The sequence below is a fragment of the Chrysemys picta genome, chromosome 16 (genome assembly GCF_011386835.1).
Source record: "Chrysemys picta bellii isolate R12L10 chromosome 16, ASM1138683v2, whole genome shotgun sequence".
Taxonomy (NCBI): domain Eukaryota; kingdom Metazoa; phylum Chordata; order Testudines; family Emydidae; genus Chrysemys; species Chrysemys picta.
The window spans coordinates 8773912-8792371 of NC_088806.1; the positions used below are offsets into that span (position 1 = coordinate 8773912).

General features: G+C 48.6%; 2 non-coding genes across 2 annotated transcripts; one reads left to right on the forward strand and one right to left on the reverse strand.

Annotated features, from left to right (window-relative positions):
* Window positions 1–4511: 4511 nt before the first annotated feature.
* Window positions 4512–4585, forward strand: TRNAT-UGU (transfer RNA threonine (anticodon UGU)). The gene has a single exon. It is a non-coding gene; the product is annotated as a tRNA-Thr (tRNA).
* A 1779-nt stretch (window positions 4586–6364) lies between these two features.
* On the reverse strand, window positions 6365–6437 carry TRNAK-UUU (transfer RNA lysine (anticodon UUU)). The gene has a single exon. It is a non-coding gene; the product is annotated as a tRNA-Lys (tRNA).
* Between the last annotated feature and the right edge of the window lie 12023 nt (window positions 6438–18460).

Here is an 18460-nt window from a genome sequence, read left to right on the forward strand (position 1 = left end):
ACAATGACAAACCAAACCAGGTTGCTTCCTGCAAACAAAAACCTTCTTAGGAACTCAGACCTCCTCTGCTTTAAATAAAATGTCTAAACCCCAGATTTCTAAAAGAGTTCTGTGTTTCTTAGTTTTTATCTCAAAAGGTAATGTCCTCATAATCTCCCCCAAACACCCTGAGACCTTCCCAAATTATTAAAATGCTCCAGTCTTCAGCAAGGCCAGAACAGTGAACCACAGCTAGAGTATCTAGGCCAAGCTGTTCTGAAGGAAGCAAATCAAACATTTTCTCTCTGCTTCGCGTGGCAAGGTCTAACTGGGAAAACAAAATCCCTCACATTGAAAATTTTCTGCTGAAAAACGAATACTAGTCTGTTTGGGGACTTTGATTTGAATGTATTATTATTATTCTCTCCAGATTTCTGAATTATTTCAGTTCAGTCTTTGTCCTCTAGATGTGTTTCTAGGTATTGAGCTGTCAGGAAGAGAGGCCAAGTCATGAGGTCTCTACCCCTCTTCCACAAAAACAACAAGGAGTCTAGTGGCACCTTAAAGACTAACAGATTTATTTGGACATAAGCTTTCGTGGGTAAAAACCTCACTTCTTCGGATGCATTTTACCCACAAAAGCTTATGCCCAAATAAATCTGTTAGTCTTTAAGGTGCCACTAGACTCCTTGTTGTTTTTGTAGATACAGACTAACACGGCTACCCTCTTCCACAGTTTCTTCCAACTTGATAGAAAGCTTCTTTGCTTGGATGTGAGTCAAGCAGTGTCCATCCTCACAAGGCAGACTTTGTACAAACCATATCATCATTATATGAGAGTGGTGAATATGGGGCTTCCAGGGTGCTACTTTGAGCACAGCATGCCACATCTGGGCTTATATTTCAATGGAGCCATACCCTTAGAGTCCATCTGTCCTGGGATAAAGATTGCAGCATGGCTGGCCTGGGTCATCTGACTTGGACTCGTGGAGCTAAAGCTATGGGGCTAACAACTGTGGTGCAGCTATTTGTGTTCATGCTGAAGCCTGGGTTCAGAAACCCTCACCCTTCGTGGGGTCTCAGAGGTTGGGCTCAAGCCCATATGTCTGCACTGTAATTTAATAATCCTGCAGCGCAAGCCCCATAAGCATGAGTCAGCCGACCAGGGCTGTGAGACAGGTGCCCTGGGTGTTTTAATTGCTGTGTAGACATAATGTTAGGATACATCTACAGTGGAATGAAACGCCTATGGCTGGCCTGTGTTAGATTAATCCAGGACAGCGGCTTGGGCTTTAAAGTTGCAGTGTATCTGTCTCAGCTCAGGCTCAGTACCCTGCTCTAGGAACCCAGAAGGTTGGGAGGGAGTTTAGCAAGTGGAAATGGTAAAACCACAGTGAAGATTTCACTGGCATTTCTCCACTGGTCTGTCTACTTTGGGGCAGTGACAAAACACATCCTGCTGCATTTGTTATTTCAAAGATTGATTTAGGATGTTCATTCTCAGACACAGTGCATTAAGCAGATCTCAACCCTAGGTGTAAACTAAATGAGCTGCCCACAGATTCTGGCAGCCACAATGAACCATTTGGTGTGAGAGCTCAGACCTGCCCCTGTCCCAGAGGGAGGGGGTCATCTGTGAGGGGACTGAACCACTGACCTATCAGCTCTTAACACCCAAACTTTCAGTAACTCTATTATCAGTGCCAGTGAGTGTAATTTAAACCATAAGAAAAACCACACTGGGCTAGACTAAAGATCCAGCTAGCTCTGAATCTTGTTTTCTGACAGTAGCCAATACCAAGTGCCCCAAAAGCCACTCAACAAGGCACCACTGGGAGCTGAACCCAGGATCGTTTATCTACAAGACAGGGCGCTTTAGCCAGCTAAGCTATGGTGCCTCCCTCAGCCTAAAACATTGTGTCTGCCCACACCTGACTCCCTGCCAACCCCGACAGGGCCCTGACAAGCATTGCTTGTGTTTGGATTCTGTAAAGCAGAGGAGCAGGTGAAGTTTTACTTCCAAGGTGTGTGTGTGTTTCTTTGCACAGGTCTATGCTACAAAATGAGGTCGGTGTAACTACAAAACTTAGGGGTGTACAAAATTTACCCCCCCAAGCAATGCAGTTATATTAAACTAACCCTGGTGTAGATAGCACTGTGTCAACAGGAGGGCTTCTCCCATCAACATAGCTTGGAGAGGGGCTTAGTTAGTGAAGATCCAGAGAATAGGTGGCCCATGACTCTTGCATTTGGGGAGGCTGGGCATGAGCACTGGAAGCTCCCTAAAAGTGTGGGGGGGCATCGGTACCTGGACTGTGGCACTGCCCCCCACTCCACCCCGCTCTTTCTCCTCCCTCTGAGGCCCCACCTGTGCTCCATCCTTGCTCCCGTTTGGCCACTTCCCTCCCCCACTTTGCCTCTTTGGCTGAGGCCTGCTGGATCACCTTTCACTCACTCTTCTCGTCCCCTGCGGACTCCTCACTTGCTGCTTGGGCCTCTCCACCCTCTACCCCAAAGCATGAGTCTGCCCACCATCCACATCTCTCTGCTCCCTCCCCAGAGACCCAGCCTACCCACCTCTTACTTTGTGCTGCTGTTGTTATTCCATGAAACATCAAGGATGGAATAAAAAGCTGAGTTTACTCCAAGGTGAGGAAAGAAAGGAGCCAACAACCCCCTGGCAAAGCTCAGTGCCTCAGAGAAAACCTGCCTCCTGCTATTGCAATCACTGATGTGCTGGGGAAAGGGACTGTCTGACTTATCAAGGCAGGGAATGGACAACTATCTACAGCAACGTCATTAACCACAAACACACTTTTCTCACGCTCCAGCCAGAAAGGAAATGAGCAGGAATTCTTGCTGTTCAGCCATGGACACACTTACACAATGGCACAGCAGTGAGTGTGCTGTGGAAGCTGGTCTGAGGAAACAATTGGAAATGACCACTCAGTGAGAACAGAACTAGAGTGTAGTGAAAAAGTTGTACAAAACAAGTAGTTGTGGCTGAGTGGTTAAGGTGAAGAACTATATCCATTGGGGTCTCCCTATGCAGGTTTGAATCCTGCCTGCTATGGAGACAGCTGTTGTTCTTTAGTTTCAGTGCCTGAGCATCTTTGGTGCTAATAGGAGCTGGATCTTGTCTACACTACAGAGTTATGCTGCTTTTGTTAAAGCATTTTAATTAAACCATTGTTGCATGTCTACAGAAGGCTGCTTGTGTCACCAGAATGCATCCACGCTCTTGGATCACCACAGAGAGCAGTGCACTGTCGGTAGCTATCCCACTGTGCAACTGGCTGCAGGGTGCTCTGGGAAGGGTTTGCAATGTCTCATGGGCCGGTACAGCATCACATGATGCAGGTTTCTCTATCCCATTGTTCCATGGGCATCCTACTAGATTGCCAGCTGCTTTTTAACTGCAGTGTGCGTGGCGGGCAGAGAGTGTGGGACAGAGAGCGTGTGTGTGTGGGGGCAAAGACAGTGTGTGTGTTGGGGAAGAGTGAGTGTGTGGGCACCCTGTCTCTACGTTCAGACAGCTGCGGGAAGCAACCAGTCCTGAGTTGGGGGAGGGGAATAGCCCCGACGTCAGCCCCCACTTCCCTCACTGGCTCAGCACAGCACAGCCGTCTCTCTCTCACACATACACCCACACACAGACACTGCTGCCTTCCTAGCTCTGTGTCAGGGGTGCCGGAACAAGGGGGTTTAGAGGGCCATGGCCTCACCACTTTTTACCTGCCCTAAAGACGAACAACGGAGGGGTGGACAAGGCAGAGTCTTGGGGGGAAGAGGCGTTCTGTGGGTGTGGCCTTGGGGGGAGGGATGGGGTGGGGTCTCAGGGAGAAGGGGCAGTGTGGGGTTGGGGCTTCAGGGATAAGGGGCGGAGTGAGTGAGGGGCCTTGGGGAAGGGGCATCATGGGGGCACCACAGTTCGGACTCTGATGCCCCCCACACTATGAGGAAGCTCCCACCGCCCTGCTCTGTGTTCGCAGTGGGGGAGAGAGCAGCATTCCACGGTAGTGATTTGCTCCTGGCTGCTGGAGCATAGCAGGAGGCTCAGCTGTCAGAGTTTTTCGCAGCGATGACCGGGGAGGGGCCCAGCCTCTGTAGCAGGAATGCAGGGCCGCCAGTTCACAGCGGGCATTGTGGGATACTGGCAGAGGCCAGTTATAGTGATATAATGACCAGCAGTGTTTACACTGATACTTTGTTGCTTTAAGTTTGCTGCAAAAATCTCTAGCCCTCTCATCGAGGTGGTTTTATTTTGTCACCAAAACAGGGCAGTTTTGTCGCCAGATGTGGGATTGTAGTGTGTATACCAGCCAGAAGCTGGCGACCGAGGGAGCTTCATGTGTTTTTTCACATGCCTGAGCAATATAATTATGCTGAAATAACTTTGTAGTGCAGACCTGGCCAAAGATTCACACACACAGCTTCCAAGGAAAACTTCACCTGCTTCTCTGCTTTGCAGAATCCAAGCACAAGCAAAGCTTCTTAGGGTGTGGGCAAACACCATACCTTAACCACAAGCAGGCACTGTGGTTTAGTTGGATAAAGCATCTGTTTTGTAAACAGGAGATCCTGGGTTCAACTCCCAGCAGTCCCTTGTTGACGGGCTTTTGGGGCATGTGTTATTGGCTACTGTCAGAGGACAAAATACAGAGCTAGATGGACCTTTGGTCTAGCCCAGCATGGCTATTTTTATGGTTTAAATTACACTCATGGGCACTGATAATAGAGTTACTGAAAGTTTGGGAGTTAAGATCCGATAGGTCAGTGTTCCAAGCCCCTCGTGGATGACCCCCTCCCTCTGGGACAGGGGCAGGTCTGGGCTCTCACACCAAATGGCTCATTGTGGCTGCCAGAATCTGTGGGCAGCTCATTTTGTTTACACCAAGGGTTGAGTCCTGCTTCATCCACCGTGTGTGAGAATGAAAACCCTAAACCCCCCTTTGAAATAACAAATGCATCAGGACATGTTATTGTCCCTGCCCCAAAGCACACAGATCAATGGAGAAATGCTATTGAGTCCAGGATAATACTCCACTGCCATTTTACCTTTTTCACTTGCTAAACTCCCTCCCAACCTTGTGGGGTCCCAGAGCCCAGTATTGAGCCTGAGCCAAGATGTCTACATTGCAAATTTACCACCCCACAGCCCAAGCACCATGAGCCTGAGCTGGCATGGGCCAGCCTGAGTGTTTCATTTCAGTGTGGACATAGGCTAACATTATGTCTATGCTACCATAAACACACCCAAGTCACTATTCTCAAACCCTGGGTCTGTTGACTCAGGCTTGTGGAGCTTGTCCTACTGGATCCAAAAATTGATCTAAGATTAATTTTTAGTATTAAAACCCAAACCCCAGCCCATTTGGCTTTGGAACCCATGTCTCCTGCCTAGCAAGTGCTATTGAATTGAGGGTGAGTCCCTCAATCAGGGTCTGCCAAGCACAGTTCTGCTGCCCTCCATTCACACAACAAGGATAACAACCCTTTATTTCTCCTGCCCCAATAACAAGGAAATGGGGAATCCAACACCAGCCAAAAGTGATCATTTCAGCAAGTAATCCCATCATGCTGAGCACCTAGACAGGGTGGGTGTGCCCATGCAAAGGAGATCAGCTCCAGAAGTGCTCTTCCACAGCTCATCCCTCGATGTCAGGGGAGAGCTCATTCAAACCCTGCTTACATATTTAAGATAGAAATTTGCAACATCCTGTGAAGTCCATACGCACACTCACACATGAAACCTTGCAAGAAAAACTTCCTGAGGGGGTCTGAAGCACCCACTGCTGGAGGGAAGGAGGGAGCCATGGGTTGGGATTGAGGAGCACTGTAAAAAGGAGTGGGCTCTGGGTTGGGATTGAGGGGCACTGAGAATAGGAGGGGGTTGTGGGTTGGGATTGAGGAGCAGCGTGAGGAGAAGGGGGTTGGGGGTTGGGATTGAGGGGCACTGGGAATAGGAGGGGGCTGTGGGTTGGGACAGAGGAGAAGGGTGAAGAGGAGTAGGCTCTGGTTGGGAGTGAGGAGCACTGTGCATAGGAGGGCCTGTGGGTTGGGACTAAGGGGCACTGGGAATAAAGGGGACATGGGTTCGGGCTGAAGAGCATCGTCATTTGTGGATCCAGCAGGACAGGGGAAGGCAGCAGGTGATTCTAATTCCTTAGGGATATTTTCTGTGTTTGTGTGCAGGGGAGGAACATGCTATATGCGCAGAGTCCTTTATTTCTCTAGCCTGAGAGGACAGAGGGGATGTCAGGAATTTGCCCCTTCAATCTCACATACAAAAAGGCCCTTCTTAGCAAAGGCAAAATCCTGAAGAGAAAAAGTAACATTAAAGAGGACTCTAAAGAGATATCTAAGATCTTAGTAAATAGTTTATCACCTGACCAGGGACTTGAACCCTGGACCCTCAGATTAAAAGTCTGATGCTCTACCCACTGAGCTAGTCAGGCTGATAAAATAAGAAAGAAAGTTGGTGCAGAGGAGAAACTGGTCAAGAAAAAAAGAGCAGGAAACAGTAGGGGAAATCTGCTGCTCTCTCTCTCTCTTCCCAGCCCTAGCCTGGCTTGGTATTAGTGCTGGTTAGGAAGAGAGGAAAGTATCTGCATCTACCAGCCTTTTATAGCTGTATAAGAATCAGGCACAATACAGAGATACCCATTTGCAAGTGCCAAATGGCTGAACTGGCTAATGCAACCTGTAGAAGTCCATGGCACACTGGGATATAAAGTCAAGTGTACTTCATCATCTCAAAGGGATAATGATAGGAAGGTTCACAATTGACTAAGTAGTTACATACAAAGATCATTGGCTATTCATGCTCATTAGCATCACTGTGGACTGAGCTTTTTTCCTCTCTGTCTCCCTTCTAGAACATCAGAAGTACCTTGAGCAGGTATGTGACTCCTTCAGACTCCCGCTTAGATTTCAGGATGCCAGGAAGGTGTTTGGAGACTGTGTGAAAATCAAAGCTCTCTCAAATAGCAAAATGTGGGCATATGCCCACTGTGCACCTTAAACCCCAGGCTTAATACCCTTTTATACAAATAGACCTGTGTAAATAATTTAATATTTGGCTTGCTAGCCATACCAAAATTATAACAATAATAATATTTCTGGTCAACCCAAGATGAATTTTTTGGAGAAAGTTGCCTGAAAAAGCCTAGCATCAGTCATCAGCTGTCATCTCCCTGGTGGTCTTTTGGTCAAAATTTTGCACTCTCATTGCCACAGCCTGGGTTCAATTCCCAGTCAAGGAAACTTTTCATCACCACATATCAAACAAATCAAACTTTTCTAGATCCTAAGAGCCGAAATTAGGCATGTTCCAATGTGGACTGTTTATATAAATAGAGCTGTGCAAATCATTTGTTGTTTCGCTTACTAGCTAGACAAACCAATAAAATAATAATCGCCATCATCATAATAATTCACGTAGACCCCACATGATTTTTTTCAGTTTTCTTGCTGAAACAAAACTAAAAAAAAAAATTATCTGGGATGAGGAGCAGTGGCTGCAGAACTTTCGGATGAGAAAAGTCACTTTCATGGGACTGTGTGAGGAGCTCGCTCCCACCCTGCGGTGCAAGCACATGAGATTGAGAGCTGCCCTGCCAGTGGAGAAGTGGGTGGCTATTGCAATCTGGAAGCTGGCAACTCCAGACAGCTATCGGTCCGTCGCGAACCAGTTTGGAGTGGGAAGGTCGACCGTTGGAATCGTGTTGATGCAAGTTTGCAGGGCCATTAATCGCATCCTCCTCTGGGTAACGTGCAGGACATCGTGGATGGCTTTGCACAAATGGGTTTCCCTAACTGTGGAGGGGCGATGGATGGGACGCACATTCTTATTCTGGCACCACCCCCATCCGAGTACCTTAATCGGAAGGGGTATTTCTCTATGGTTCTCCAGGCGCTTGTGGATCACCGTGGGCATTTAATTGACATTAACACAGGCTGGCCAGGAAAGGTGCATGATGCAGGCATCTTTCGGAACACTTGGCTGTTCAGGAAGCTGCAGGCCGGGACTTTTTTCCCAGAGCGTAAGATCACGGTAGGGGAAGTTGAAATGCCCATTGTGATCCTTGGGGATCCCACTTACCCATTAATGCCGTGGCTCATGAAATCCTACACAGGGAGCCTTGACAGCAGCAAGGAACGGTTCAATTACAGGCTGCGCCAGTGCGGAATGACTATGGAGTGTGCCTTTGGCCATTTAAAGGGCTGCTGGTGATCTCTGTATGGGAAGCTAGACTTGGCTGAACACAGCATCCTCGCGGTTATATCCGCGTGCTGTACCCTCCATAATATTTGTGAAGGAAAGGGTGAAAGCTTCACTCAGGCATGGACCTCCAAGGTTGAACACCTGGAGGCTGAATTTGCACAGCCAGAGAGCAGGGATATTACACGGGCCCAGCATGGGGCTGCAAGGATTAGGGATGCCTTGAGGGAGCAATTTGAGGCTGAAAACCAGCAGTGATATCTGCTGCCCTGCACGGGAGTGAAGTGCAGTAGTTCCAATCTTTAGGGATCAGTGTTTGCTAAGCAGACTTGCAGTGCCTGTTTATTTCCTGGGCTAAGGAATCTTTTACTTTATGCATTAATAAAGAATGTTTTCAAAGCCAAAAAATCCATTTATTGAAAAGAAAATTTATTTATTGAAAAGAAACACAACTGCTTGGGAATCAGAAAGAGCAAGGGGGTAGAGTGGGGAACGGTACAATCACAGATTCGCGTATGTCCTGTCTGGTGTGCTGTGCAGTGAGTGCTGCACTTCAAGATAGCTATACTGCATGGTGATGGGGGTTGAGTGCAGAGGGTAATGGTCATGGTTTTCAGGGCTGGGTGGTGAAGATACTGGTTTTGGAGGCAGCTGGTGGCGTGAAGAACCCCAAAGTTGGGGAAAGTGGATTGGAGGTGACAGTGGGGCAAAAGGGAAAGAATTCTGGGAGAAGGACTGTGGGGGGCGGGGCGTTTGCTTTTGCGGTACTGCTCCTGCATGGCTACGAGCTCCTGGATAGCGACTGCTTGGTGCTCCACGATGCTTATGAGCCAATCCGTGCTTTGCTGCCAGTTCTCTGTGCTTTGCCTCCAGGGTGCTGCGTTTTCCTGGTGGATCCTGCTTTCTCTCTTCCTCAAGTTCTGTGCTTTTTCATTCTCTTTAATAGATTGCCGCATCACTTCCTGCAGCATGTCTTCTTTGCTTTTTCGTGGTCTCTTCCTGAGTCTTTGCAGTCTCTGAGCAGGCCATAAGAGGGACGGCTGAGGTCTCAAGGTTGTTGCAGCTGTATAGGCAAAATGCAACATTTAACAGAGGCAGCATTGTTTATAGCAGACAGAGTAATGATTTCCCCCGCACTTAAGGACGGCACACACAGGGTCTACACAATAGCATAATTTTCCCGTCCCAAACAGAGCACACATAACCCACGGGAGCCTCAAAATGGTGAGTAAGGGGGACTGATTGTTTCACAGCTGTACTGTCCTCTGGGTTTCTGTGCCTTGGGGAGAGCCAACAGCTGCAGGGGGCACCTACACTGAACACTGTCCCAACATTTTCCACAGGAGTTCATCCTGGATGATATCTTGCTGCTGAGGGTGACCCGGGAAGCAAGAGAGGGTCTTCTACTGCAATGTGGCTTCCGCCCTGGCCCATATGGAGCTTGCCTGCATGCAGCAATGGTCCCCCCGCCCCTCGTGGCACAGTGGCGCGGACACGTTAGCCTGGCTGGGACAAGGACCACGGTGGCTTTCCCAATAAACCTGTGCAAGCGCATTGCACACGTTCTGGATGAGACATTTGAAGAGATTACCGAGGTCAATTACCGCGATGTGATAAACCACATCAATGCAGTATTCCGCATCTAGGCATGCATGCCTAACCCTCCTCTTCCAAAGAGCCTGCACCAAAAATATTCCTTCCCAAAAAAAAAAAACGCTTACCGGGAACCTGCTCTTCTGTTTGTCCTCCACCAAGTGCCAGCCCCTGCGACTGGCTACCTTCCTCCTGGCTCGAGAAGAGCTCCTGGCTGAATGCATCCAGGGATTCTGAGGTGTCTCCATCCGCCCCACCACCCTCACTCCCATTTTCCTCCTCCTCCTCCTCCTGCCCCCACACTGGCTCTGAAGTGTCCATGGTGGTGCTCAGAGTGGAGGTGGGGTTAACCCCAAGTATCGCATCCAGCTCTTTGTAGAATCGGCAGGTTGCGGGGGGAGCACCCAAGTGGCCGTTTGCATCGCGGGCTTTGCGGTAGGCACTCCGCAGCTCCTTCACTTTAATCCTGCACTGCAGGGTGTCCCGGTCATGGCCCCTTTCCATCATGTTCTTTGATACCTTCCCGAAGGTATCTCATTCCTACAGCTGGAGCGCAGCTGGGTCTGGACAGCTTCCTCCCCCCAAACACTGATGAGGTCCAGCAACTCGCCATTGCTCCATGCTGGGGCTCGCTTGGCGTGTGGAGGCATGGTCACCTGGAAAGATTCACTGATAGAATTCCACGCCACACCTGGCTGAGCAAACAGGAAGGGGATTTTTAAAATTCCCGGGGAATTTTAAGGGAGGGTCAAATGTTTGGTTACCTGAGGCCAGGACAGGGGCGGCACAATACATGCTATTCCTCTCAGGGAGGTGGAGTACATGCAACGCTGCAGCCACGGACATACAGCGCTGCAAATGCCTTGCCAGTGTGGACGGGGAGTGAGTTACAGTGCTGTGGGTGGCTTTAAAGCACTGTAACTCGCAAGTGTAGCCAAGGATGGAGTGGTCTAAAGCACCAGGCATAGAACTTCATTATCTCCTGACTTGGGTGTTCTGGTCACTGGATGGAGGCTTGGGTTTAAATCCCACATCTGAAAAGTGTACTTTTTTCAACCCCTAGCAGTGTGTATGTAGATGCGGGATGGTTTCAACTCAAGAAGTAGCACAAAAAGATAATAAACTTCCCACTGAAATGAAAAATGCAATGAGGTGGTGGATTACGGGATTTGTAGAAACAGGCTGGGAAAAATCAGCGAAATAAACTTAACTGCACAAATTTCCCATTTGAGATATTTGTTGCTGGATTTCTATTGCATTAATACCCAGAGTCACTTAAAAACTAGCCTAAAAGTAGCCCAGTCTATTAATTGAACCAAAGATGTTTTATTAACACATTGATCTATACCTTTGAAAAGCATCACTATCTAGAGTATAATTAGATAGCGGATGTTGGCAGCTTTGCCATTTTCTTTTTGCAACAGGCACCTGCCAAACTCCAGTATTGTTTTCAATCACATACGAAAGTAACGTACTTACCTCACTAGTCCATTCCTCCCCGTAATCAATCAAGGACCAGAATGTTAGAATGAGGCAGAGTACTGTAAAAGTATCTCAATAAGAATCAATTGAAAACTTGCATAATCAAAGCTGAGATGGAGACACAGTCTATTGTACAGCTGGTGAGGTCACAGGGACACACTCCCGCTAGTGCTGGTTCTGAAATAACAGCAGAAGCACATCAAAGAGAATGAGCCTATGTAGGAGCTATGGGCAGCTGCCTTCTCAGTGCATCACTCACCTGGGAGGTGTTACACAAAACACAGCACTTCCGCTTGCAAGAGACACCCCCCAACCCCATGTCACTGTACTTTCTATGTCACCCCCCAACCCCATGTCACTGTACTTTCTATGTCACCCCCCAACCCCATGTCACTGTACTTTCTATGTGGCTGTTTGTGCTGAGGGACGTTGATCTCTCTGGCCAGTTCAGGGTGATTCATAAAGAGCCATTTGAGGAGCAGGAGTCATCCCAATGGAAATCTCTTCACTTCTTTCTCGGTGCCATCTTCTTAGCCCTGGCTTTGGCTGCTTTGGATGTGGCTTTAGCCTTTTTCTCTCCCTTCTTGATTTTAGGTGGGATCTTGACCACCGCCTGGGTCTTGGCAACTTAGACCTTTTGAGGGCTTTTCTCTGGATTTTTTGGTGCTGCAGCAGACACCAGCTTCTAACGACTATTTCTGGACATGGGATGGTGACATTTCTGGGGATCCTGGCAGCTCTAGCCAGCTTCTAGGTGGCTATTTTCCTTCTCAAAGCCACTGGCTTCTTCTCATGCCTTGTCCTGGGGGCCCAGATGTTGCCTGAATGTGAAGGAGCCAAGATGCTGGTGACCTTTCCCTCACCAAGATGTCTTTGCTCATTGGAGTCCTGGTTCTTTTTCTTCTGCACAGCATAGCCTCTGGAGAACAGGGATCTGCAAATGTGCATTCATGGTATACCTTTGTTTATTTGATGAAAACCTAAACTAGACACAGAAGACTGGAACTGATTTCAGCTGACGGACACATTAGCTAGGTTTTTATGCATTTATACTGGAAAATGTTGAGTGTTTAACTTCATTCCAAGTATCCCCATCTAGTGGAACTCATGAACATACTGGAAATGGGTATGAAAATGTTTTCACTTAAGAAAAAGGCTTCTAAAGGGGTACTTGTATTTGAAGCAAGGACCACTTGACCTGCTGTTGAACATTCTATCACTGCTATATCCCCATGACAATATTATGTTGCAGTCAGTGATCATAAGGACCTTGAAGGACAGACCCTGCTTCAGAGAGCTCCTGTTCTATTCCAAGACGTATCTACTGCCTCTCAGGGAGGTGGATTAACTACACAGATGGGACAGCTTTCTCCCATCAGTTTAGAGCATCTTCATTAACATACTGCAGCAGCGTCAATGCAGCTCTGCCAGTGCAGCATTTTGAATGTAGACTTGCCTAAGAGTAAGACTAGAAGTCCAGACTGGCTCCATTTTGCACCTTGGATGGTAAGACACCACATTGACTGCTGTGCAGTTCTGTAAGTGTGTCCATGGCTGAACAGCAAGAATTCCGGCCATTTCCCTTCTGGCTGCAGCATGATTAGAGTGTGTTTGTGGTTAATGAGGTTGCTGTTGATTGTTCCTTCCCTGCCATGAGAATTGAGACAGTCCCTTTCCCCAGCATATTTTCAGCACTTCTGTTATTCCAATAGCAGGTTTTCTCTGGGACACTGAGATTTTTTGGGAAGTTGTTGGTGCTTTTCTTTCCTCACACTGAAGTAAACTCAGATTTTTATTCCATCCTTGATGATTCATGGAATAACAACATCAGCATGAAGAAAGAGGAGAGCCAATATCTCACTGTCAGGGGTGAAGGTGGCCACATCCCCTCTGTCTGACAATTGCCATTGCAGGAGACAAGGTTTCAATGGAATTGAATGCCCTGGCTCAGAAAAGAGTGACAGAAAGATTTTCTTGTTCACGGATCTGTGCAAAGGAAATTGTGTCTGTGTGAAAATGAGAAAGGAAATGAAATGCCCACATGGTGGTGCCTAAGGCATAAGGGAACCCTATAGGAATGGAGTAGGATAAGTTCTCAAGCAGCATCTTTCTTACTTTGCCCATCTGTCAATTTTGATTATTATCAATGGAAATATTTTGTCATTGTGTTGTGTGTTTACAGAGAAATTGACATTCACCAACAAATATGTAATTCTTCCAAGCCTGCTAGCTTAGAAGGACCCATTTGCTCTCCCCAGGCCCCATGCCAGGCCTGTGCTCTCCATGCTGCCCACTTCCCTCACTGCTAGGATCCTTCCCTGATCTCCCCCATTTCTGGTATCCCCTCCCAACACTGTCCATCTCCCCTGCTGACAGGATCCCTCCCGGTTCCTTTCATGGCCTGCCTCCCCTCTGAGCAAAAGCTCTGTACTGCTCCCACACCAGGAGTTGAACCTAGACCACCTGGTAGAAAATTAGGAATCCTGACCACTAGACCATATGAGACAGGTATTAGGGGACCCCTCCAAGCCAATCCCTTATGAGAGCAGTGGCGCCACCCAGCGGGGTCTGGCACAGGGCTGCATTAACCTTTGAGGAACTAAAGTTTTTCTTCTATCTATTCCCAGTGCCTGTGATCAGGAAACAGAGATCAGGGCTCCCAGGTGCTGCACAGACCATGACTGAGATCGGGACCTCCTATTGTGCTAGGTGCTGTACAAATCCTGGCCAACACTGGGACACTCATGGAGTTCCCCTCAGTTTCCCTAAGCCTCTGCTGCCCAACTTCTTCTGACTCAGGCTGAATTCTCTCTCAGCCTGGAACTAATCTCCCCAATTCAAAGTCTTTCTCTTCTGGACAATATTCCAGGTGTTGAGATGGGGGAGGTGAGAGACCAGGCGGTGGTGTCACCAACGTTCATTTATATTTTCTCTCCAGATGCTAGAAGAACCCTTGCTGTGACATGGGGGTTAGGTAGCTCCCACTGTGTACTGTGCCCTCGCTGAGAAGTCTCTGGGAGAGTGGATTCTTCTTGATGGGCCACCAACACATGTCTCATAGGTCCTGATGTCGGCTGCTCCTTTGTCGATACTGAAAAGCTAGCTTTGTGCCTTTCTCACTCACCCCATATTTCAGGAATGAACAGATAGCAATACTTTGTAACTTCACATACAATGATAGTACATACAATCCAACAGGAGAATAATGCTCAATGGACCAAGACTTTTTAAGCAATATCTAACAAATCATGCTTTGTACAAAGCATATCATAATCATAGCACAGCGGTGAATATGGGGGTCCAGGGTGCTACTTTGAGGTCCAGAGTGTCACACTCTGCCAAAGCCTTTTTTCTCTAGCAGGGACCTCTCTGTGCACAGAGCTCCTAATAGCTGCATGTCTGCAGGCAGTGGAGAACTCTGCTTTGGCATCTCTTTCTCAGTGAGCATCCACAGTGGTTCTTGCAAGATCTCTAGAGAATGACCTTTCAGAAAAGTTGGCTGAAGAGCCTGTCCAGGAACCAGGAGCTCCTGGCTTGGCCTGCCAGTTTTTCCTTGCTGAGCTGACTTTATCTGTCAGGCTCCCTTTTTGGTATCTCTTTCTTCTAAACAGAAAAGACCTTCCTGGGCAAAGCTTTAAATGCTTGTTCAAGACAGAGAAAGCCTTCCTTGTGGATGTCTTGGAATACGGCAAATGAGAAGTTTGGAACTGATGAAAAGTTTACTGTTACTCAGAGTCAAACTGAAGTTGCTGCGACCAGTGATGAGCTGCCAAAAACTTAACAACTGGTTATCTCTTCACCCCACGAGGGGGTTGTGGCCCATCCCCTGGGACTCCTGCCCCATCCACCCCCCATGTTCCTTGATGCCCTCCCAGGAGTCGGGACCCTTGCCCCATCCACCTCCCTTCCCTGTCCCCTGACTGCCCCCTGTTGCTCCATTCAACCCTTCCTCTCATTCCTAATGGCCCCCTGGGACCTCTGCCCCATCCAACCACCCCTTCTCTCTGTCCCCTGATTGTCCCTGGAACCCCTGCCCCTGACTGCCTCCCACCGCCCCATCAACCCCTGTTCCTTCCTCACCATCCCCCCGGGACCCTTGCCCCCATTCAATCTTTCTGTTCCCTGCCCTCTGACCGCCCCGACCCCTATCCACCCCCCTGAACTCCCTTGCCCTCTATCCAAAACCCTCTCTCTGTTCCCTGCCCCCTTACCGCGCTGCCTAGAGGTGGCTGGTGGGGCTATAGCCGTGCCACTGGAGCCGGGCCAGGCTTGCATCTCAGCCCTCCCAGGCTTCCCATGCGAACAGCTGATTTGCGGGAAGCAGGGGGGGAAGAGAAGTGATGCGGAGCATTCAGGGGAGGAGGCGGAGCAGAGGTGAGCTGGGGCCAGGGGCAGGGAGCTGCCAGAACTTTACCGGTTGTTAAATTTGAAAGCCATTTTAGAACCAGTGGTCCTGCGAACAACTGGTTCTAAAAGGGCTTCTAAATTTAACAACTGGTTCCTGTGAACCACTGTGAACCGGCTCCAGCTCACCACTGGCTACGACCACAATGCAGTGTACTAACCACTATACAATCATGACTGCTAGCAGGAAAAGAGTGCCTTAGAAACCCTTTCTCACCTCAGCTGTGGCTTTCTGTGCATAGAGAGCCAAACAGCTCGATGTCAGCAGGTCTTGCAGGAAATGATTTGGAATTTGGACATGTTGTCTTGGAGTATCAAGTGAAGCAGTTGCTAAGCACTTCTAGAGGTAGGTGTGCTGGCTAAGGCACCTATCTAGTTAAACAGAAGATCTTGTGTTCAACTCCAAGTGGTGCCTTAGCGTGTGTCTCTTGTGTCTCCTCTACGCATCATTTCCAATGTCTTTCTCGGAAACAGAAGAGACCTGTCTTGGCAATCCAAGTAATTGCTTGTTAAAGAGATGGCTTATTTGCAGAGGAGAATTGGAAAGAACCAAATCAGCAGCCTGGAGTTAATGAAAAGGCTATTGTGTTGGCAAGGAGGTTGTCTTGACAGTAATTGCTGTAATATGAAATCCTATGGTTTTTTTCTTTGTTGTTAATTAAAATATCGGATCCAGTAGAAAATACCGTTATACAAAGCAAAATGAAATCACAGACAGAAGTGCCATTAAAAATACAAAAAAAAAAAGAAATAATGCAATTGCTAGTAATGCACACTTACCGGGCCAATCCTGTGTACTGAGTACCCGTTAAGGGCCCTCTGTGCTTAAGAGAAACCTGGAGGAACTCATACAGTCCCTGAACACGAAACTCAACTGTTGCCAGTTGAAAACCCCTTCTTACCTAGCAACAAAGACCAGCAAGAGGAAATCAAGGCCCAACCTGGTCCCAGAGCCCAGCCCCACGCCCACCTCCACTCTGCTACTGACTCACCTTTTTCCCACCACGGCCAACTCAAGGGGCTCAAAGGACAGCCCTGTCATATGCCTGCGTGCACAGGGATTTTGTTGTCCAGCCAACCATTCACCAACAGGCAGACTGAGGCCTGTTAGTACAGCACCTGCAGCCATCTGATAAAGTCCCCCAGAACTCCATAGTGTTTGAACACTCACCAGAAATAGTTTAGGTTGACTCAGTCAAAGGCCTTGGATTGATCCAGAGCCAACAAGTAACCTTCCCACTGCTTCTGGCATGTACATTCGCAGACCTCCCACACGCTGCATAAGGAGTCTGTGACTGTCTGTTCTCACACTGCATTGGATGGGCTACAATGCACCAGTCGGTCTGCTACCTCTCCCAGCCTCCTCTCAAGTATTTGGGCCAAGATCTTGTTGTCAGTATTAATCAGAGCAATGGGCTTCCACTTTTGGATGTCAGGCAGGTCTCCCATCTTGGCCAGCAATACCAGGATAGCATTGTATTATGATGGACCCAGTGTCTAGTGGTGCAGGGAGCTGTTGAAGACGTTCATCAATGCTGGTGTCAGAGGCTCCAGCAGTTCCCAGTAGAGCTCTGGGGGAAGGCCATCCGGGCCAGGAGATATGCCGGTCCTCAAGGACAAAATTGCTTCCCTCACCTCACGTTCGTACATGGGCTCCAGGAAACTTGCCTGGTCGTCTCCTGACAGCAGCTGTCAGCAGTCCCCAGATAAGGAGAGAAACTGCTCCTGCACCTGCTGAGCAATATCCCGGCCCTGGACCAGCTCCCCATTATAGGCCTCCATGATGGCCAGCATTCTACTGTGGGCCTGCACTACGGGATCCGCGGATCCCGCCCTGAGTCCCTGCATCCTCCTGCTTTGTCTCTGTTCTCTGCAGGCTGCAAAAATGTCCATGGAGGCCGCCCCTCCCTTCACTCAGTGGTCCCACTCAAATCGGGCCCACTGCAGCCTCATCTCCTGGAACTTGCCCAGCTGTCGCTTGATACAGTCGCACCATCACACGTTGACCAGGAGTTGGTGGGAGGAAGGAGGGGGGATGGTTAATTTCTCCCTGTTTTAAGATCCAAGGGGTTTGGATCGGTATTCACCAGGGAATTGGTGAAGGTCTCTCAAGGCTACCCAGGGAAGGGAATTAGCTTTGGGATGGTGGCAGTGGACCAGATCTAAGCTGGTAGTTAAGCTTAGAAGTTTTCATGCAGGCCCCCACATTTGTACCCTAAAGTTCAAAGTGGGGAAGCAGCCTTGACACCTGCGCCAGGTAGTGTTCATCATAAAAGAGTTTCCTCTGATAGTCGGGAAAACAGGACCAGTGGTCCTCAGGCTGGCTGACACAATTAAAATCCCCCCCAAAAAACACCAAACACCTTGAGGTCCAGAGGAAGGGAGCCAGTTCCTTCCAGAGATCTTTCCTTTCACACCTTTACTGGGGACATACACACTAATATAGCGATAAACAGTCCTCGAGCACAAAGTCCACCAATAATGCCCTCACTGATTTCAGCCGAAACAGTGGCCAACCTTACAGCAGTGTCAGCCACAGCAGTGAGACTTCCCTTTAGCTTGGTCCGTATGGAGGAGAAAGTACCACAGGGTGAGACAGGACAATTTTAGAGAGGTTCCTCTGAAGGTGAAGCAACTGTCCCCAGATCTTACTGACAAGAGCCTTAAAGTATTAGCAAATGGCATGGGTGCCCTTTAAGTACCGAGATGTGGTGGTTGGGCATGGTGGGGTTTGAAGTCTTTTACACTCTACTCTTGTGTTTTTCAATTTTCAGCAGG